We start from the raw sequence: 16,381 nt of genomic DNA on the forward strand, positions 1-16,381 counted from the left end.
AAACAAGGCTGAAATGATGCTAAGCTCATGTGATTAATGCCGTTGAACACCCCTTTGCCATAGGGGAGTAATGAATCTTAGAAAGCGCTTCCCCTTACCTAGTACAAGACTCTCAGCTCTAATTTTTTCCTTATTGGAGACACTATTTTTTTAAAACTCCCTTGGAGGTGTTTTCTCTCTCAATTTTGAGAGCTTGTTTGGAGGTTCTAGCAGGGGAGCGCAACTACTTGTATACCCTTGACCGAAGACCGGTCCTCCTCTATTGGGGATGGCCGTCCTCTGTGAGTGCGCAGCTTCAGGAGGGACGCATGTGGAGCAGTGGGGGGGGGGGGAAGGGGACACCCGCCTAGCCAGCCAGATCAGCCGAATCAACCCTGGCGATCAATGGGGTGACAGATGTCACAACCAGATCGCCCTCACATCCTGTTTTCTCTCTCAATTTTCTTTCTTTCTTTCTTTCCTTCCTCTCCCTCCCTCCAACCTCTACTTCCTCTCTTTTTCTTTCTTTCTTTCCTCTCTCTCCCCATCTAGGAGGTGGAGTCAGGGGCACTGACAAGACAATCTTTTTCTTAACTCATAATGTATAGTGAAATAGCATGGGCTTTGGGTTCAGACAGATCTGAGGTTGCGTCCTCCCTGGCCACTTACTCCCTGGTACCACTGGGCAAAACTCATCTGCATAAGGGGAGGGTATCCGTTTAGGCAATTTAAGGTGCTATGAGAAGTAAAGAAGACTGTCAGATGCCCAACATCGTGCCTGTCATGTGGTTGGTAGCTATTGATTTTAAAGTCTAAAAGCAAGGGCCATACTGGTGTGCCATGGAGGTTTCTCTGAGGATGTGGCTATTAAGAAGTGAGTGGAAATGAAAAATATGCTCTGGACGTGGTGGCTCAGAATCATGCAGAAGCATGTGTGGTAGTTTATACATCTCTTGCTGAGAGTCTGAGTACTCTGGACACAAAATGAGAACCCTGTTCAAGTGCCTCTGGGTAGTTGACTCAGCGACTCTAGAAAACCAAACAGAAATAACGCCTGTCCCCTAAAGACCCCCAAACCTCATTTTCTTCTGGAGTAGTTAGCTTTGCACCTTTCTGTGAGGATGATTTGATTTGTGGCTTTCCTAACCAACTTACCTATGGCTTTATCGGGCTGTCCTACTTATTAAGTTAGAACAAAGAGCTTTTCAGAGGTCAGCCCAGGGAATCTGCTTTGGGGTTCTGGAGGTGCCAGCGGCACTAATGGGGAGTAAAGATGATGGACACTCCCTTTTTGAGACTATGTTTTACTCTCATCAGGATCCTTTGTGCTACCACTTCTTATTTCCTGTTTAAAGTGAAATAAATTAGGAAGCATATAAGTCAGAATGGGGGTGGAGAGCTCTGAGTCTATGAGCAAGGGTGATTTGAGGATTCCTCCTGTGTGTATGTAACCCAGATATGCCTGCTCTCCTTGCGTTTACACTTGCCCTTGTCCTTTCCAGGACCTGACACACACGAAGCTTTTTATTTTTTTGCCTGTGTTGGGTCTTTTTTGCTATATGCAGGCTTTCTCCAGTTTCAGTGAGCAGGGGCTACTCCCTAGTTGCAGTGTGTGGGCTTCTCATTGCGTGGGCTTCTCTTTTTGTGGAACACAGGCTCTAGGGCAACTGGGCTTCAGTAGTCGTGGCTTGAGGACTCTAGAGCTTGGGTTCAGGAGTTGCAGCATTCAGGCTTAGATGCCCCAGGGCAGGTGAGATCTTCCTGCACCAGGTATCTAATCTGCCTCCCCTGTATTGACAGGCAGATTCCTAGCCACTGGACCTCCAGGGAAGTCCATGCAAAGTTTTAACAGCTGTCCCATCTTGACTGCCCACCTCTCAACTCCACTCCCTAATTTTCAATGTGTTGTCAAGGTATTGGAAATGCTCTATGGAAATCTGAAGGAGGAAACTAAAGAAGGACATTGCACAAAATATTTCACTTCTAGTCTGTATCTAAAGTTGATCTCCACATGGCAGTGGCCACATCTCTCTTTTTTGATCACTCCCTTACTGTTAACTTCCCACTTAGTCACCGTAGACCATAAACTCCTCACATTTTTTCCTCTCCTCTATTTCAAATTCCCCAAATAATGTATCCATCTACAAAAGATCTCTAGCCTGCCTTAGCTTATCCTATAAATTGTATTTTCTATTACTAATATTGGGCTTCCCAGGTGGCGCTAGTGGTAAAGAAGCCACTCGCCAATGCAGGAGACATAAGAGACACAGGTTCAATGCCTGGGTAGGGAAGATCCCCTGGAGGAGGGCATGGTACCCCACTCCATTATTCTTTCCTGGAGAATCCCCATGGACAGAGGAGCCCGGAAGGCTACCGTCCATAGGGTTGCAAGAGTCAGACACAACTGAAGCAACTTGGTATGAATGCATGCATTGCTAATATTAATCTAAACTTTTTTGGTAATTAATCATAAGAGAACATAGTTGCTACAAAAAACAATCCAAACCAGTATAAAAGGCTGGAAAAGTCTATTGTCTATTTTAGGAAAATACTTGGAAAAATCAAAACTGTTCTGAGTGGCAAATGCACTGTGAAAGGACCATTTCTCAATGAAAAATCAGAACTGAAGGTCTCTAGGGCTGGGCCTTGGGATATAAATATTCAGGTGGGGAGAAGTCTAAACCTGAGGCTAAGGCATGCATATATTTTAATTTCCAGGACTATCTTAATCAGCTGGGGCTGTTCGAACAAGGTACCACAGACTGGGTGGCTCATAAACCACAGAAATTTACTTAAGCTCTGGAGGCTGGGAGTCAGAGATCAGGGTGCCAGCATGGTTCTGTTTTGGAGGGAGTGCTTTTCCAGGCTGCAGACTGCCAGTTTCTCGTATCCTCACAGGGAGGAGAGCAGAGAGGAGAAGCAAGCTCTTAGGAGACTCTCATAGGGGCACTAATCCCATTCAGGAGAGTGGAGTCCCCGTGACCTCATCTAGTTCTAACCACTTTCCAAAGGCCCCACCTCCTAATACCATTACGTTGGAGGTAGGGCTTTAAGCTGAGTTTTGGAGAGACACAAAAGTTCAGTCCATAAACAAAGACTGAGATGCTAACAGGTCACATGTGTTAGGTCTCCAGAACATTTTTCTCAACCTGAGAGAGCTGCCAAGCCTGGCAATGGCAACCTTACCTTGAGAGACCTCGGGAAAGCCAGCAGTCCCTGCCTGAGACAGTGCTGGTGCTGATGGGGAATAGACGATTGGCATTGCTGCTTAACGTTGGGACAAGCCTGCTGCCATTCATGCTCCTGAGCTCTCTGTGGGATTAGACAAAGCTGTGTCTTTGCTTAACTTCTTTCTTCGCCCACTCCTGTATCTCTCAACTTTTTTTTTTTTAAATAGGTTCCTTTTGAGAGCACTTCCACAAAAAAATCACTGTGTAAGATTCACCTTCTCAGACTTCTGGGAGATTCAAATAAGGCATTTGCCAAGGTGCAAGTAGAGGGGTAAGGGAAAGAAGTGTTCTGCTGGTCAGTGATATCACAACCTCCAAGCCTCTGTGTAGTTGTGGCTTCAACGTTATCTTAATTTTTATATATGGTAGATTACAAAAATGAGCACCACTTGCTCCCCTCACTTCAAGCAGTGGAATCTCTTTCTCTAATCTTTGAGTCTGTATTGGCCATGTGAGTTGTTTTTGGCTAATGGGATATTGGAGAAGGAAATGGCAACCCACTCCAGTATTCTTGCCTGAGAAATCCCATGGACAGAGGAGCCTGGTGGGCTACTGTCCATGTGGTTGCAAGAGTCGGACACAACTTAGTGACTAAACTATCACCACCACCAACAGGATATCAGCAAACATGACACAAAGACTAGCAAAGTATATGCACATTGAGCTTGCTATTTGGCTGTTCTTAGTTTCCTGGGTTATTATGTGAGTGAGCCTGGGCTATCCAGCTGAGTGATGAGATACATATGTCCTGGTTATGCACATTTTCCCCAGAAGCAAAGCTTCCTAGCTAACCAGAATTATACTTTAGATACACTAGCAAGCCCATCTGAGATCATCAGAAGACCCAAACAACCCAAATTGCTGACCGACAAAATCGTGAACTAAGTAAATGTTTATTTTAAACCACAAAATTTTGTTTGTTTTATAGCAAATACTATCTGATATAGTATCATAAACTATGATGGCTCGTTCCTTTATATGTTTGCTGTTTCAGCAAACAGAGGTGTTTCAGGCTCAAACTGCAGTCCTGCAAATGCATATAGCATAGTATATCCATATAAAAATAAGGACATAAATATATATATATATATATATATATATATATATATATATATGTTGCAAAAAAGTCTTTAATGACTTTCTTGAAAGTTAGGTGAATGTTGCAGGTATCTCTAATTTACATTCTGGGTAGGTGATTTATATACTATAATGAAGGAAAAGGTTCTTAACATTTATTGAGAGTCTCCTATGTGTTGCAAGTGTTCATATATGCTATCTGATTAATGCTCATAAGGAATGGTTAACGTGCTGAATCTATGTTTTACAAGAGAGGCAAAAAAAATCATCTAATGCTCAGAGAAGGAATGTAACTTGCCCATGGTTAGTTGGTTAGCAGATGGGTTTGAAGATTAGTTTTCCTGGTTTCAAAGATGCTAAAATCAAGAAATTCCCTGGCGATCCAGTGGGAGTCCATGCTTTCACTGTTGGGGGCCCAGGTTTGATTCCTGGTGGGGAAATTTAGACACCACAGCCATGCACTGCAGCCAAAAAAAAAAAAGGAATCAGTGTTGTTGTTTTTTTAATAAAAAGATATAACCAGGGAATTTTCTTTAATGGGTTATTGGGAAATCGAAAACCCAGGGCTTCTCATTGCAGAGTATCTTTCAAAATAGTATTACTGAATGAATCTTTGGACCCTATTTGCCACCCTTTCAATGTTGACCTCCATGGCTTATACAGACCACAGATTTGTAAGGAATTTTCAAGCAATTGTCATTTCCATGTTTCAACTTAGAACAGAAAATTTTACAATTTTCAGAGTAAAGGGTAAACCTTTGAAATGTTCAAATAAACCCTTCCAGTCATCTAAAATATCTCTTCAAGCATAATATATATTTCACATTCAATACAAATGTTTATTGCGTTTCCCTACTGGCTCAAACAGTAAAGAATCCGCCTGCAATACAGGAGACCTCAGTTATATCCCTGGGTGGGAAAGATTCCCTGGAGAAGGCAATGGCAAACCACTCCAGTATTCTTACCTGGGAAATCCCATGGACAGGGGAACGTAGTGGGCTACAGTCCATGGGGTCACAAAAAGCGGGACACAACTGAGTAACTAACACTTTACTTTTACTTGTATGTGTCAGCCTTTGCCCTAGGCTCTGGAAAGGCAAGAAAGAGTAAGTATAGGGGGTGGGGGAAGATGGCGGAGAAAGAGAATGCAGAGTTCCGTCTGCTCACAACGAGGGCCTCTCCTAGGCGCTGGCGGGTGAACTCGGACACCTGGGGGGATGGCAGGAATCCCCGCAGGGCCAGGTAAGACATGAGAGGGAGGGCGGGAGAAAGGAAAAGTAGAGGCGGCACAAGGGGTTCCTGGGGAGGGGAGACGCTCCCATGCTCCCAGGAGCCCACTCACCAGGAGGAGATTGGCCGGGATGGAGAGGAGCCTTCCGGGGGATGGGGGATTGGAGCGGAACTTGGCCAGCATCTCCTCAGCCCGCTGGGCTCCAGGGTCTAAGACCTACCTAAAAGTGTTGGAGGTCTAATGGGGAGGTGGGGGTGCGCTGCATCTCACCGTAGGGGCAAGGGCGCTGACAGAGGAGGCAACAGGGAATCTTTTTATCTTTAAATATTTTTCTTTTTAAAATTATTTTATCTTATTTTTATTGTTTAGTTTTTAATTTGATTTTTATTTTTGAATATTTTTATAATAAAGTATTTGGAAAGTTAATATTAAATCAAAATTAATAAAACATAAACAGTTTTCCACTCCTCTGGTGTCTAAAGTTTATCTGTCTCTTTAAACAGTGTCAATCCTCAAGCATCTTATCAGATAATTAAACCATGAATTGTCAATTCAGTTGAACAAATTTTGATTGTACATCAGTTATATGCAGGATTTTGTGTTGATGCTTACTGTATTATTTTTTCTCCCCTCCAGTTTCTGATTGATTGAATCAGACAGTCATGTCATTGTTTTTAAATTTGGTGCTTTCTGTTCTTTTTCGCAGAATGTTTATTATTGTCAATGGTATGAACTTAGAAACATTCTGTTTTATAGCTCTCTGTAGATCGTCTTTTTATCTATTGATAGTAGAGGTTTCTTACAGATAATGGGAGATTTTACCTTCTCAAAACATGTAATTGATGAAGCAAAATACTTTGCAATGTGGTAAGATAATTATGTTTTTAAAAAAGTAACTAGCCCCCTCAGGTGAAGTCCAGCAGAGACTAATTCAGTGCCATACTCTGAATGGCAACAAGATCTCAGTTTGTAAAACTGATTTATTTTATATAGAAACAGAATAGGTGAATTTCTCCATCAAAGGGTAAGGTACTCAGGTGAAGTAGCCAGTCATAATTCTAAGCTTCACCTATTTGAAAATCTCAAGAGGAGTAAGAGGATGAGGAGCTGTTTTAGAATGTCTTTTTTTCCATGCTTACTCTGAAAAAAGAATCACCCATAATGGGATATATGAGATACTGCATTCACAGACCTTATAAGGTCTTTATTTTGGGGCAATGGTTAGAGCCAAAAGATTGATATCCCTAGGTATGATCAGGCCCTGAACTGTCTGAACTTCTAGAATTTGAGTACAATGTCAGTAAAGCCAACACAAATTAAACGTATTAACTCTCCATAGAGGTAACTTTGTGTAGCCAGCATAAGGAATAAGATTATGGAAGGTTTCAAAAGCTCATTAAAGACATGGGAGAATCTCTAAAATATTTATCAAAAAAAAAAAAAAAACCTAAAAAACCAAAAAAACCCCTCATTTTCTGAAATCTCCACACCTGTTATTGGGCCTGTCAAAAAGCAGGAGCTCAGTAAACAAGAGCTAAACTGAATGTTATTTATCAACACTAATAATGACTAATGTAAGATAATTTATAAAACTGTTAATGATGTTATGCCTCAAGTGGTAGCAGTATATAAGTATTGCGGTATATATACTCAAGGAAAATTAAATAATATACAAAGAAAATTAAAGAATATATATATATTTGATAACCTTATATATATTATATATATGTATGAAGTATACATGTACACATACATATACTCTTTTAATTTTAATTTTCTTTAATATGTGTATATTACAACTAAGAAAAAACAACACCATATCTGAGAGATGCAAGAATTTCGGTCCCTAGGAAAGGTGACTACAGAGTAAAATAGGAAAAACTATACAGACTACACAACAGTCTAATGAAATGTTTTTACTGTTTCAAATGTCTGATTATTTACTCTATATGGAAACACTTTCCAACTTGAAAGGAATCAGGCACCAATACAAGTATCTTGGTCACTGAAAAAATAGCTTCCAGTGGAAACTGGAATTTTGTTTTGTAAATCAGTGTTTAGTTTTAATGTAGCCAGTAATAATTGTGTGACTTTGAGTAAATCAATTTACTTTTCTGAGTTTCAATATCTTCTCTTGTACAATAAAACATTGTTTTATTGGGGAAAGTTTCCCCAGTTGTCCCCCTCAGGATGAAAGTCCTAGAAATGTGCTCAATCTGCAAGAACAACTGGACAGCCACATTTACTGATCCACTCGTTTACTGACTTGCCATTGATCGTTCATTGAGTCCATGAGCATTTGTTAAAACTTACTCTATTTATTAAAAATATATTTTCACTTTAATTTTCTTTCTGACTTCAGAGTATGAAGTACTCCTCCCTCTGACATGAAGAAGCGGAATGCTATTTCTCAGTCCTGCCTTTTTCTAGTTTCCTGAATGAAAGCCTTATTTAGAAATGTCAGATGAGTATCAGTGAAGACAGATTCCTAGACTGTCAAAAAGGTTGCTGTCCATACTGTGCAAGACTTTCTAAAGGACTGCGCTATCTCATGCCCTTATTCATCCAGGCCTCTCAATCTGGCTGCAGGACATGGCCTTTTGCAATGACATTCACTGAGTCAATATTTCCTATAGCCACTCTCAACCTTCTTATTCTTTTTAAAAAATTTTTATTGAAGTATAGTTGACTTATAATGTGTTTAATTTCCAATGTAGAGCAAAGTGACTCAGTTATACATATGTGTGTGTGTGTGTGTGTGTGTATTCTTTTTCATATTCTTCTCCATTATATTTATCCCAGGACACTGAATGTAGTTTCCTGTGTTATACAGTAAGACTTGTTGTTTATCCATCCTATATGTAATAGTTTGCCTCTGCTAATACCAAATCTCCTTCCCCTTGGCAACCACACATCTGTTCTTTGTATTCTATAAGTCTTTTTTTTCTATATATGTTTGTCTGTGTCGTATTTTAGATTCCACATATATAAGTGATATCATATTGTATTTGTCTTTCTCTTTCTGACTGACTTCACTTAATATAATAATCTTGAGGTCCATCCATCTGCAGCAACAAATGCAGCCATTTGTTGCTGCAGATGGCATTATTTTACTGGTTTTAATGGCTGAGTAGTATTTCTTTGTATATATGTACCACATCTTATTTATCCATTCATCTGTTGATTTAGATTGTTTCCATGTTTTGGCTATAATAATAATGCTGCTATGAACACAGGGTTAAGTATCTTTTTGAATTATAGTTTTATCTGGGTGTATGCTTAGGAGTGGGATTGCTAGATCATATGAAAACTTTATTTTTATTTTTAGTTTTTTATGAGCTTCCATACTGTTTTCAATACAGGCTGCACCAACTTACATTCCCACCAAGAGTGTAGGAGGGTTTCCTTTTCTCCATACCCTCTCCAGCATTTGTTGTTTGTAGACTTTTTAATGATGGCTATTGGATGGCATCAATGGGCATGAGTTTGAGTAGACTCCGGGAGCTTGTGATGGACAGGGAGGCCTGGCGTGCTGTGATTCATGGGGTCGCAAAGAGTCAGACACGACTGAGCGACTGAACTGAACTGAACTGAACTGATTCTGACCTGTGTGAGGTGATACCTCATTGTAGTTTTGATTTGCATTTCTCTATTATTTAGTGATGATGAGTATCTGTTCATGTGCCTATTGGCTGTATGTATGTCCTCTTTGGAAAAATGTCTATTAAGCCTTATTTTGACCCCTTTACCTCTCCGACCCTTTGACTTAGCACTTGGTCAGTGACTGTATTGCTTTGATAATATGTTTGGTCAGGTTGCTTTGGCTCTGCATGGCCAGCACTTTCATTCACCATTTAGGTCACCAATTTCTTCCTCCACAGTCATGAGTAAGATGCACTCTTGTCTATCCTCATTCTCAGTGTCCCCATTGACGAGGCCTTCCATTGAAGAAGGACTAGAAAAGATCTGATAACTGCCTTTTCACCTTTCTTCCAATTTCCTGCACAGTTTCTTATGATGAGTTTCTGTGGACACACTGTAGATCTCTGCAGGTGCCTTAGATTTTTCCTTTTGCCCCCTGCCATGTGGAGTCTACTGAGAAGTTGGAAAAAAATGGAGAAACTCACATTTATCATGTGCCTACTATACCAGGAACTGATCTAGTTGCTCACTTAATGTCTTCATCACAGTCATTTCACAAAGGGGATAACTAAAGTTCACAGAAATTTACTTTTCCATAGCTGGTAAATGACTGAATTATGATTTGATCCCTGTGCCTATTTCTTTCCATTCCCTCTCAGTGTCTCAGTTGAACATCTATTTAAGGACATATGGCCAAATGTTTACAGAATCATATATAATGAAGTTTGAGTTTCACATTATTTTCCAATACCACTTAATATATGATAATGAATACTGAACATATTCTTCCCTTTATTCCAAAAATACTTATTGGATAATTCTATGTCAGGCAGTGTTCTAAGTATTTTGGATACATCAATGAAATAAAATGACAAAAGTCCTTGTACAGTTTACATCCTGGTGGGTCAGGGGTAGAAAATAAGCAATAAGTACAATAATAAATAAGAAATTTTATAGTATATTCAAACATCTAAATAAACTGGAGAAAAGAAATAGAGCAAGATAAGGGGAATCACATGGTACGTGGTTTGGACGGAGGTTCACATTTTCAAACAGCAGAGATTGAGGGTATGACATTTGAGCTAAGACTTGAAGGAGTCAAGAGAGCAACTGGATGGTAGGAGAATTTCCAAAGACACTTATGTGACTGAAGCAGAGTGAGCAATATTGGAGTCGGGGAGAGGGAAGGAGAGGAATACGAGATGGTACTCAAAGGTTTTTGGAAGGGCTTTTTCTTTATGTTTTTTGAAATAGGGACCCATTGAAGTGTTTGAATATAAAAGTGATTGATTTAAGCTTAAAAGAGTGCTCAGTTGGAAATAGACTGAGATAGCTTAAATGTCTAATTTATCATTGTGCATTTATCATAGCTTATTTATATAGGTTATGACTGGATCTTACTTAACAAGATCAAAATCATAGCAAATCTGCATTTCATTAGACTAAGATAAGCCACTGAGAAGAGCTGGCTGCAAGTCAGTGTTAACAGTAATGAAGTGTAAGAGCCATGGGGTCCAGAAAAGAAAAGCATGGTCTGTGATTTAAGAATCTCAATTTATAACATCAGGCTTATTTCCAAGTTTGATCTCTTTGATGTGCATCTTTCTTTTCTCCATTTTGTAAAAAGATGTCAGTTTCAGAAATTGAATTTTCCCTGAAAGATCTTATTCTCAGGTATACATAAAACTTTAAATTTCAATGTAAGTGACAAAAAAACCACAAGACTTTGGGCACAATTCATATTTTTTTTTCAAGTTTTTTGAATATATGCCAGTAGCTACACTAAATTCTTTTAATACCTCTTAATTGATTCTTTCATATTCTGTTTTTCTTTCTTTTTTGCCTAGTTCCCTTAAAGAATCCAGGACAAGATGAATAGAAGAGCTTTCCAAATAAATGTGAGAATATGCTCTGTCATCCTCCTTTGTTTTTATGACTTCTCTCTTCCCCAACTTAGAATTTAGAATGTGAGACAGGAGATATTCCTACTCTCAAATAACCATTTGTATTTTTTCATACTCCTTTCCCTCTCATCTGAAGCTTCAGTTGTATTTATATGTATTAAATATAAATTAAAAACACATTTGCAAAGGACCATTTAAATTCAAAGCACCAGTAACCCTCCCAGACTTCAGACAGTACTACAAAGCTACAGTAATCAAAACAGTGTGGTACTGGCACAAAAACAGACATATGGATAACTGGCAAAGAATAATCTAGAAATAAGCCCACATACCTGTGGTCAATTATTCTTTGACAAAGAAAGCAAGCATATACAGTGGGAGAAAGTTTCTAGCACATGGTGTTGGGAAAGTTGGACAGCTACGTCAGTGAAGTTGGAACATACCCTCACACCATACACAAAAATAAACTAAACATGGCTTAAAGATTTAAACATAAGTCATCATAAAACTCCTAGAAGAGAACATAGGCAAAGCATTCTCTTGACATAAATCATACCAATGTTTTCTTAGGTCAGTCTCCCAAAGCAATAAGAATAATAACAAACAAATGTGACTTAATTAAATTTACAAACTTTAACATAGCAAAGAAAACCATAAGCAAGATGGAAAGACAACCGTCAGAATGAGAGAAAATATTTGCAAATGAGGAAACCAACAAGGTCTTAATTTCCAAGATATACAAAGAGCTCATGTAGCTCAACAACAAAATCAAGCAATCCAATCAAAAAATGGGCAGAAGTCTTAAACAGACATGTCTCCAAAGGAGACATACAAATGGCCAATAAGCATTTAAAAAGATGCTAATTATTAGAGAGATACAGATCAGAACTACAATGAAGTACCACTTCACACAGGTCAGAATAGCCACTATTAAAAAGTCTACAAATAATAAATGCTGAAGAGGGTGTGGAGAAAAGGGAGCCGTTCTACACTGTTGATGGGAATGTTGGTGAAGGCAGTATGGAAAACAGTATGGAGGTTCCTCAGAAAACTAAAGATCCACTTACAATAAGACCCAGCAATTCATTCCAGACAAAGCTGTAATTGAAAAAGTTATATGCATCCCAGTGTTCACAGCAGCACTGTTTACAATAACCAAGACATGGAAACAACCTAAATGTCCATTGAAAGATAAATAGATGAAGATGTGGTGCATATATACAATAGAATATTACTCAGTCATAAAAAGAATGAAATAATGCCATTTGCAGCAACATGGATGCAACTGTAGATGATCATACTAAGTGAAGTAAGTCAGAAAGAGAAAGATGTGCCGTATGGTATCACTTACATATAGAATCTAAAATATGACACAAATGAACCTGTCTATGATGTAGAAACAGATTTACAGACATAGAGAACAGACCCATGGTTGCCAAGGGAGAGAGGAGGGTGGTGGAGGGCTGGATTGGGACTTTGGGGTTAGTAGATGCAAACTATTTCATATAGAATGTATGGCAAAACCCACCACAATATTGTAAAGTAATTAGCCTCCAATTATAATAAATAAATTTTTTAAAAAAAGAGTGGATGGACAACAACGTCCTTCTGTATAGCACAGGGAACTATGTTCAATGTCCTGGGATAAAACATAATGGAAAAGAATATAAAAAAGAGAGAAAATTCAAAGCCCCAGGCTGGAAATTGAAATATGAACATGGGCTGACAAACCCTCTGAGCTCCAGCAGTGTGAAAGCTAGTGGCTTTCATTCCAGTGGAAACTTTGTTATGGGACCATTATTAAAAGCATTTTCTAATATTATGACTGAGACCAAGAAGAACTCTTCTGCCTGCACAAGTATTAAGGAGTGGGTCACACGAGATGTTAGAAATTCTTGCTAGCTACTTTATAGCCCAGTCACCTTACACTCTTGATGACCTTCCTTGCTTATTCTGGTCTTGTAAAATCATTATTGGAATCGTGTTGGAGTGAAACCAATGTCTGCCTCTGAGCAGCAGCTGCGCCAGGGGATATCTTTGCAAATCTCTTCAAGGGCCTTTTTGTCAAAAAAGAAATGTGCATTCTCATTGTGGGCCTAGATGCTGTGGGAAAGACCCTCACCCTGTACAAAGTGAAGCTGGGTGAAATCGTGATCGCTATAGGCTTCATCATGGAGACGGTGGAATACAAGAACATCAGTTTCACTCTATGGGACATGGGTGGCCAGGACAAGATCTGGCATCTATGGTGCCACTAATTTCAGATCATATAAGGTCTCATCTTTGTGGTTGACTGCAATGACCGTGTGTGAATGAGGCCTGTGAGGTGCACATGAGGATGCTGGCAGAAGATGAACCCTGGGACTCCTTTTCTGCTCATGTTTGCTAATAGGACGTCCCCAATGCCAAGAATGCAGCCGAGATCACAGACAAGCTGGGTCTACACTCTGCGCCCTGGGAACTGGTACATTCAGGCCAGCTGTGCCACCAGTGGGGACGGGCTCTATGCGGGACTGGACTGGCTGTCCAGTCAGCTCTGGAACCGGAAATGAGCTGTACTCTCTGCTCCTTCCCTCTCCCCCCTTCTTCCTATCCCTGTGGAGTGAGTGCCAGAAGCTCTCTGCACGATGTCACCGTGTGCTTCACCATGCTATAAATGTGCAGATGCAGCCTGCAACTGCATTTTTATTTAATGTAAACAGTTTTTGTTTCCAATGAGGCAGTTTCTGGTACTCTTATGCAATATTACTCATTTTTTTTTAATTGTAAAAAGAAAATCAACCCACTGTTTAGTACTGAGAAGGGATTTTAGGCACACGGGTCATCCAGGAATGGCCGCGTCAGATGAGCCTGTTGCTCCTCCCCCGGGCTTTAGATCTGTGTTGAGATCCATTTTGGTGGTTAGTCTTTAACCCAAATTCAGTGCATTTTAAAAAATAGTTAACAAATACAAGGTAAGGAGGATACTTGAACACACAGAAAGGAGAGATATACCTAGTGTAGGTTCTGCAGTAATGGCCTGAGTCCAGTCTACTGGTGGTCTGTTTCCTGTTGGGGAAATGAAACAGGGTAGAACCAGCCATGATCCACTCTGCAAGGTCACAATAGGGTCACCATGTGATATGCTCTGTCTCGGGTCATTCCACACCCCATAGTACTTTGCTGGTATTTGTGCTTACATGGCTGCCCAGAAGACGGGGTGGAGGCTGCAGCCATCACTCTCAGACCTTGGAGGAACCTCGGCCTTTCCTTGGATCAGCATGGACACTTCAGTTGGAATGCTCTGGTTGGAGCAGGAGCCCTGCAGTCCCCTTGCTAGCCTGCTCCAGGCTCTCTGGGGTCTCATCAACTAGGTGCGGATGGTCATTCTTGAGCCACAGCCCCTCAGAGCCCCCATCTACATATGCTCTCACTCCCTCAGCCTACAAGGGTCAGATTGACCGTCAAAAATGATAACCTCTACTTTGTTCTTTTGCATTTTGATAAAAACTGAAGAAGTTGGAGCTGTTAAACTTTATGTTGGGGGAAATCTCAACACTGGTTTATTTGGTGTGGTGAATCTTCTTACTGCTTTCAATACACAACTAGTAATTTAAAAAAATCACTATTGGGACTCAGACTTGAAGGAATGCCTTATATGTTATATTTCAAAGATTTGTAAATAAATCCAGTACTCACAGGTCTAAATTTAATTGTTAGTTACTAATTGTTTATTTTACCAAAAGTCTCATAACTAATTTCTTTAAGAGGCAAGCTCTTCTGATGCAATTTATTTTATTTATTTATCTATTTTTGGCTATACTTGATCTTCACTGTTGCAAGGGCTTTTCTCAAGTTGTGGCGAGCCATGGCTACTCTCTAGCTGTGGTGTGCAGGCTTTTCATTGAAGTGGTTTCTCTTGTTGTGGAGCACAGGCTGTAAATGTGTGGGCTCAGTAGTTGTGGCTCCCAAGTTCTAGAGCACAGGCTTAGTTGTGGTGCATGGGCTTAGTTGCTCTGTGGCATGTGGGATCTTCCTAGATCACAAATCAAACCCATGTCTCCTGCGTTGGCAGGCAGATTACTGAGCCACTACCAGGGAAGCCCCCTCTAATGCGTTTGAAACTATGATAAAATGCATTAAATATTCATAGTTGACATACTACTCTTTAGGCAGACAAGTGTTACATATATAGAGAGATATAGTTTTACCTTGGCAACAGTAATAATTCCTATTAATTTTCTGTGAAGGGAAAAGATAACAGTATTGGAACTGGGGATTCCATGAAGATAGAAGTCTGTATCATAGAAACTGAAGGCTGTTATTTACACCAAAGGGAGGAAGGGAAGGAAGGAGGGAAGGAGGAATGCTCCTGTCATTTGCTGAAGAGCAGACCAAGTAGAAGGGAAAAGGAGATGGTATTTTTCCAGTTCCCTACTACCTCAGGGAAAGCTTTTAAATGATATTGTATTTTTAAAATGCCTTTTCTATTTTCTATTTGTGTTCCTGTTAGTGTATGTATGTGTATTTTTTTTTTAAAAAAACTGCACTTTTGGTAAACATAACCATATGATATATATAGTACTGTTGTATTCTACCACATTTACCAGATTTGTCTATCTGGAAATCCCCAATGGCTCAGCAGTGAAGAATCTGCCTGCGATGAAGGAGGGCTGAGAGATGCAGGTTCGATCCCTGGGTTGGGAAGTTCCCCTGGAGGAGGAAATGGCAACCCACTGTAGTATTCTTGCCTGGGAAATCCCATGGACAAAGGAACCCGGTGGGCTACAGTCCATAGGGTCACAAAGAGTCAGACATGACTGACTGAGCGCACGCACACACATACTCTACCTATCTATCTATCATCTGTCTACCTATCAACTATCTATATAGCCATCTATCATTCTACTCATCCAGCATAAAAATTTCTGTGAAAGATAACTACATTTTGCAAGAAAATCTTTCCATTTCTAATTCTAGCCCATTCTGGAATCTAGTCATAAAGATAGCTTCAAAAGGAAAGTATTGTTGTCAGTCTTTTCTTCTCTTTAGTATATCACATTTCAGGGCATTCAACAAGTCAAATGGCAAGGTAGTCATTGCTACACTAGAAGCTATGGGGAGTAACCACACACATGCACACACATACCCCATGACTGTTTCTTCGTCGAGTTTATCACTACTGAAGAGAGAGAAACCCAACATGTGATCCAGTCCCTGAAAATCAACTTCTGCTACCAGCGATGGAAGACCCAGGGCAGGCAGGGGAGCTTGTGCCTAGAACACTCTGCATCCTTTACATGCAAGCTGAGAGCACACCTCAAACTACTTTATTCAGT

General features: G+C 40.0%; 1 pseudogene; it reads left to right on the forward strand.

Annotated features, from left to right (window-relative positions):
• The first annotated feature begins 5,415 nt into the window (after positions 1–5,415).
• Positions 5,416–13,615, forward strand: LOC122707418 (annotated as a pseudogene).
• The last annotated feature ends 2,766 nt before the right edge of the window (positions 13,616–16,381 follow it).

The sequence above is a fragment of the Cervus elaphus genome, chromosome 14, assembly GCF_910594005.1.
Source record: "Cervus elaphus chromosome 14, mCerEla1.1, whole genome shotgun sequence".
Taxonomy (NCBI): Eukaryota; Metazoa; Chordata; class Mammalia; order Artiodactyla; family Cervidae; genus Cervus; species Cervus elaphus.